Source organism: Mauremys mutica, unplaced genomic scaffold (assembly GCF_020497125.1).
Source record: "Mauremys mutica isolate MM-2020 ecotype Southern unplaced genomic scaffold, ASM2049712v1 Super-Scaffold_100120, whole genome shotgun sequence".
Classification (NCBI taxonomy): Eukaryota; Metazoa; Chordata; order Testudines; family Geoemydidae; genus Mauremys; species Mauremys mutica.
The window spans coordinates 589317-596055 of record NW_025423273.1 but is presented as its reverse complement, the minus strand read 5'-3'; the positions used below and the strand labels follow the sequence as shown (position 1 = coordinate 596055).

At 49.6% G+C, this 6739-nt stretch overlaps 1 non-coding gene across 1 annotated transcript; it reads right to left on the bottom strand.

Moving 5' to 3' along the window:
* Positions 1-5796: 5796 nt before the first annotated feature.
* TRNAS-GCU lies at positions 5797-5878 on the bottom strand. Its single transcript has one exon. It is a non-coding gene; the product is annotated as a tRNA-Ser (tRNA).
* Positions 5879-6739: the final 861 nt, after the last annotated feature.

Here is a 6739-nt window from a genome sequence, read left to right as displayed (position 1 = left end):
GCAGGTTTCAGTGGATCATTGGAGAATTTCTCATCCTGATTCTGAGACATCAGATGTAACCTAGTCTGGAATTTCACTTTAAATGAAAATGAAAGTGTCTTCTACCTCTCTGTGCTATGGGTTTTCTATCTTTCATGAAGGGTCCTTGGTCATATAACTGCATGTTAGTGTTGTTTGACAGATTGTAGCTCAGATTTATTGGGAAATTTCAGACAAATGACCATCATTCTTTACTTTTGTTTGTTTTTTCCCCTATCCCTGCATGGTGACATGGAGAAAATTCAAATGCAGTTCAGTCAATAGGAGAGAATACTCCAAGCTGCTGGACATATTATCAGAGAAACAGTCTGGTTTTAAACCTCCAATCTGAAAAGGTGAACAGCAGCAGACCCCAAATGGTGCAACTGACGGAAGTAAGTGCACATGGTCACAGGGTGGTTCAATTGTTTAAGTCAATATTGTCTCAGATGATCCAGGGATAGAATTCCACAGTAAGTGACTTGGAACTAGGCAAAATGCCCAGGTATTTGGTTCCCAAGGTATTTGTGACCCAGTCCCTACAGGAGGTTACTCCTGAAGAGATCTCCTAGCTAATCCCAACATTTGGGAAATGCTGTCTGTGATGAGGTGTATCAACCTTGAACTGGCACTGCTAGGGTTCACTGCGTCATGTGGACTGAAGAGGCCAACCCCCTCACCCTCTCTGGGCATGCGCTGACTGGAGACGGAGTATAAAAGGGAGCCGCTCAGCTCAGCCTAGGTGGACGGAGGAGGAGAACAAACCTATGTTGTGGGCTCCTGCCAGGAAGCTGCTGGACCTCCAGGCTGCACCATCCAGCCACCCTGAGGCCCCTGCAGACACCCAGTTGACCGCCAAGGATGCGACGCTGGATGCCGGGACATTACCGACTCTGGACGTAAGGGTGGGAAGTGACTCAGGGAACGGGACTGTTGCAGTGAGAGATCAACTCTGGACACAGGAGTATTGGTTCCTCAAGGCCCTGGGTCAGGACCTGGTGGAGTAGGGTGGTCCCAGGTCCCTCTACCCTGCACTGCGCCCACCACTGAATGGAGTCACCACCTGAAGACAAGCTGTCTTGACCCAGGGGACAGATTTCTTCCCCCCCAAATCCCTGCCTTCTTCCATACATGGCCACACACCCTGTGACAGGATGTATCAACCCCCCACGACACTGTCCATAATGATGTAGATGTGGAGAAAACAGAAGTGGTGTTTTTGTTGAACTCACCATTTGTGGGTGATGGAACTGTGCATAGAACGAAATCAGTGTTGTAGTGAGATGGCTGCATTTTTAATAGGAACCTCATCTCTGTTATTTTACAGAGATTCTGATCCAGGACTGTATCTAATCCAGGGGTGGGCAAACTACGGCCAGGGGGCCGCATCCGGCCCTTCAGACATTTAATCCAGCCACTGGGGAGCAGGCGCTAGGGCTTGCCACATTCCGACACTCCAGCCGGGGAGCGGGTCGGGGGCTTGCCCCGCTCCGCATGTGCTGTGGCTCCGTGCGGCTCCTGGGAGCACTGGCATGTCCCCCCTCCAGCTCCTACACATAAGGGTAGCCAGGGGGCTCCACACACTGCCCCCACCCCAAGCACCACCTCTACAGAACTGCAATTTTAGTCTTGCAGCCCAAGCCCCAGAAGCCTGGGTCAGCTGACCCGGGGTTTGAGACAGGTGCCCTGGGTGTTTTAATCACAGTGTAGACATAACGTTAGGCTACATCTACAGTGCAGTGAAGCACTCACGGCTGACCCCTGTCACATTAATCAGGGTCATGCAGCTTGGTCTGGATAAAACTGCAGTGTCCATGTCTGGGAGGGAGTTTAGCGAGTGGAAATGGTAAAACCGCAGGGAAGTGGCATTTCCACTCGCTAAACTCCCTCCCACCCTTCTGGGCTCCTAGAGCAGGGGACTGAGCCTGAGCCCAGACACGGACACTGCAACTTTACTCCAGACCAAGCTGCAGGATCCTGATTAATCCGACACGGGCCAGCCGAGGGTGTTTCATTGCACTGGAGACGTAGCCTAATGTTATGTCTACACTGTGATTAACACACCCAGGGCACCTGTCTCAAAGCCTGGGTCAGCTGACTCAGGCTTATGGGGCTCGGGCTGCAAGACTATAAAATTACAGTGCAGACAAATGGGCTTGAGCCCAACCTCTGAGACCCCACGAGGGGTGAGGGTTTCCGAACCCAGGCTTCAGTGTGAACACAAATATCTGCACCACAGTTTTTAGTCCCACAGCTTTAGCTCCATGAGCCCAAGTCAGATGACCCAGGCCAGCCCTGCTGCCATCTTTATCCCAGGAGAGATGGACTCTAAGGGTACGTCTCCATTGCAATGTAAGCCCAGGTGTGGCACGCTGTGCTCAAAGCAGCACCTGGAAGCCCCATATTCACCACTCTCATATAATGATGATACGGTTTGTACAAAGTCTGCCTGGTGAGGTGTCATTTCATAAGTCTTGATCTCTTGAACATTAATATCGTGTTGGATTGTGTGTGCTCGTATTGCTTGGGAAGTTATGAAGTTTTGCTCTGTGTGTGTTACTGAGATATGTTATGAGATTGGGAAATACCCCCCACCAGCCTTTCAGGTGCGACCATGGAGGAGCCAGACTCGCTGCTGGCCCATTGAAGGGATCCACACTCCCAAGGACTATCCCAGGAACCGTGTACAACGCAGGCTTCTCCGAGATAGCACAGCGACAATGGACACTGCTTGACTCACATCATAGCAAAGGAGCTTCCTAGCAAGTTGGAAGAAACTATGAAAGAGGGGAAGAGACATCATGACTTGGCCTCTCTCCCCCACAACTCAGCAGCTGGAAACACACCTGGAGGACAAAGACTGAACTGAACTGATTCAGAAATCAGAAGAGAATAATAGCAATAATACTTGCAAACCAAAGTCCCCAACCAGACTAGTATTGGTTTTTCAGCAGAAAATTTTCAGTTTGGGGAATTTTGTTTTCTCAGTCAGACCTTGCCAAGGGAAGCAGGGAGAAAATGTTGGAGTTGCCTCCTTCAAAACAGCTTGGCCTAGACACTAGCTCTGGTTCACTGCTCTGGCCTTGCTCGGGTTGAGGGTATTTTAATAATTTGGGCAGGTCCCAGGGTGTTTGGGGGAGATGATGAGGATGTTCCCTTTTGAGATAAAAACTAAGAAATACAGGACTAGAGAATTTCTTTTTAAGAAATCTGGGATTTAGACATTTTTGTTGTCAGAGCGGTACCGGTGTGGTGCTCTGCTGTCTCCTTGTTGATATCACTCGGCTGCGTGTGTGAGTCCCTCTGTGTGCTGCCCCAGCTCTGCAGAAGCTGACACAGCAGACCCGACGAGAATCCCCAATGACCACAGAGTCCAGTAAGATGCAAAGCCACATTGGGCTAGGTTTATTGCGACCTCGGACACAATTGCAGTTCCCTGTAGGTTTCTTAGCCTAACTCAGGGCATACTACGAGAAAGTGCCTCTTGGCAAGGACCCGGCTTAGTGGCGGGACTTTCCACTCCCCCTACGGCCGGACAAAGACACCGCCCCAGGGATGCATTCTTATACACAGATACAAACAAGTTACACATCACACCTGACGTATTGAGGTACAACCTCTCTACGTAGCAAGTTACAACCTTTCTACGTATTAAGGCACCGCCTTCTACCTTGTACATGTTAGTTCGAACAAAACAACTCTATCCATCATTTTACCCTTTTGCCCCTGTCATTGGGATGGGTCGGCCTGTCCTCCTGTTATCTATGGAATGTTTCAGTATAGTGTGTTCTAGTGCTGTGTTTATGCTAGGTGAATATATGTTTATGCAGCATCAGCCCTTTTTGTGCCAGCTTCTGTGAGCAGGGCCTACCTCTGGCTCACAGCTTAACTTTGCTTTATGTTAGCAAAGTCTTGACCATTACTTTAGTTCCCCCAGTGTCTGTTGCTTTTGTGTGCATGCCAAATGGATAGTGGGAGTGCCCTTTTTTGCTGCAGTTAACTAGTTTTGGGCAGCTCCATGTGTTAATGCATCAATTCCAGGTGTTAACCCGCTTAATTTTAGTTTTTTACTTTGAAATTCTTTTTTATTCACTCCCCTGCGATCGAGTCGCAGCTCCTGTATTCTAATGTGCTCTGTGAACTGTTTCATTTTTTCCTTCATTTGATTTACCAATTCAGTGAGAGTATTGTTTGCTACTCTTTCCTTCTGTGCACTTACTTGTCCCGTTCTGACAGGCACCCGTCTAGGTTCCGGTTTAAGTTTAACTGGAACCTGGCTTTTATCATAAGGTGATGGTTGCAATGCAGTGGACCCTGTTTCATGTTTTAATTTTACTAGGGCCACCTTTTTCCATTTCTGTCCCCATTCTTCAGGCACAGGGTAGCTACCTGAAGCCTGCTGTTTACCACCAATATTTATAACAGGGGACGGCACATGTATTTTTTGTAGGTTCCTTACAGCTGTTTCCAGTGTTTCACTCTGTTCCTGTACTGGTTGTCTCTGGGCTGCTTGCCACCCTGCAAGGGGGGTGGGAGCATTCCAGGGCTGTGTAGCTTCTTTTGATTCTTTTAACTCTTTCTTTGTTACTGTTACTTGTTTGGCCAGCATGCCAGCATGCTGTTTAAGCCATTTCACTGCTTTTTTACTTTTATTACTATTTCTCAGAGCCTCGGTCTGTACCGTCGCTCTACATATGCCAGTCCATGTTTCCCCACTCTCTTTTTTAAATTCATAAGGACCCCCTTTACTGGCAATCCAGCGGGTCCAGGAGTTATGAAACTCCGTGGGGCTTAAAAGGGAGGGGATAAGGGGGTTCCCTAGCTCGAGGTTTGCTGCCATGTTGGATTGCGATTCTTACCACGGCAGGCTCGCTTACTCACCAGATCAGCGGTCGGGGTCACCAGTGTTGTCAGAGCGGTACCGGTGTGGTGCTCTGCTGTCTCCTTGTTGATATCACTCGGCTGCGTGTGTGAGTCCCTCTGTGTGCTGCCCCAGCTCTGCAGAAGCTGACACAGCAGACCCGACGAGAATCCCCAATGACCACAGAGTCCAGTAAGATGCAAAGCCACATTGGGCTAGGTTTATTGCGACCTCGGACACAATTGCAGTTCCCTGTAGGTTTCTTAGCCTAACTCAGGGCATACTACGAGAAAGTGCCTCTTGGCAAGGACCCGGCTTAGTGGCGGGACTTTCCACTCCCCCTACGGCCGGACAAAGACACCGCCCCAGGGATGCATTCTTATACACAGATACAAACAAGTTACACATCACACCTGACGTATTGAGGTACAACCTCTCTACGTAGCAAGTTACAACCTTTCTACGTATTAAGGCACCGCCTTCTACCTTGTACATGTTGGTTCGAACAAAACAACTCTATCCATCATTTTACCCTTTTGCCCCTGTCATTGGGATGGGTCGGCCTGTCCTCCTGTTATCTATGGAATGTTTCAGTATAGTGTGTTCTAGTGCTGTGTTTATGCTAGGTGAATATATGTTTATGCAGCATCAGCCCTTTTTGTGCCAGCTTCTGTGAGCAGGGCCTACCTCTGGCTCACAGCTTAACTTTGCTTTATGTTAGCAAAGTCTTGACCATTACTTTAGTTTAGGCCTCAGGCCTCATACTGGGCCTTTATCAGGGCCTGCACTTACTACAATTTTATTTAAACCAAGGGAGTTCTGAGTTTCTGTTTCCAAGAAGCAACGTTGTTTGATCTGTCATTGTACCAAAGGGGGAGATGGTTGTCTATGAAGGAGGGGTAAAGACTAAATGCATCCGATGAGGATGGGATTTGAACCCATGCGTGCAGAGCACAATGGATTAGCAGCCCATCACCTTAACCACTCGGCCACCTCATCTGTCAAAAAAAAGACAGGAGGAGAAATCTAAGGCCAGCAGAGCTAGGGACAATAAGGAGTTTTTAAATACTAAGCGGAAGCAGAGGCTGAATGAGCTCCCCCCTCACATCTAGTGAGGAGCTGGGGGAAAGACTTCAGGAACAGACCGTGTTTGCACAGACACACCTACTCTGCCTAGCTATGCAGCATGATAGGGCCGCTTCCCCAAAATGACCAGTTTTGGCTGGTGGTGGGTTACAAATCACTTTAGGATTGAGTGGAATGAAATGTTGTTATCCTTCCTGCATGAGTGAAGGGCAGCAGAACATACCTAGTCGGTCCTGATGGAGGGGTGTGTGGGTGGGTGAGGAATAGCTTTTATTGGACTTCATAGAAGTGATTGAGAACAGCACCCTAAACCAGTGGTCCCCAAACATTTCACACTGTGCCCTCTTAGCCATGGCTGTGGACCCTCAGAAGCTGCGATCAAGATCTCGGGTTGGGAGTGGGGCTGTTGCTTGCTGGGGAGAGTGGTGCAGATAGGGGTAAGGGGGTCGAGGCCGAGCTGGGCACCAGAGGCCCAGGCTGAGGGTGGGGTTGGGGAAGATCTGGGGCAGAGTGGGGCTGAGTGCTGCTCCCTCCATGGGGGCTGGCTCAGGCCCTGAGGTGCCCCCATGAATGTTCCTCTGTGTCCCCCTAGGAGTCATGCCCCACATTTTGGGAACCACTGAACCCTACTCGCTAAGCAGGGGCTAGTGATGCCAAAGCCCAGGGAAAGGGAGAACAAGTGCGGGGCCCCCAGCACTGGAGCCATGTGAAGGGGCTGCAGGAGAGGGGCTATGGCTGGTGGCCCAGGGAGTCAAGGGCAAAGGGGGCACAGGA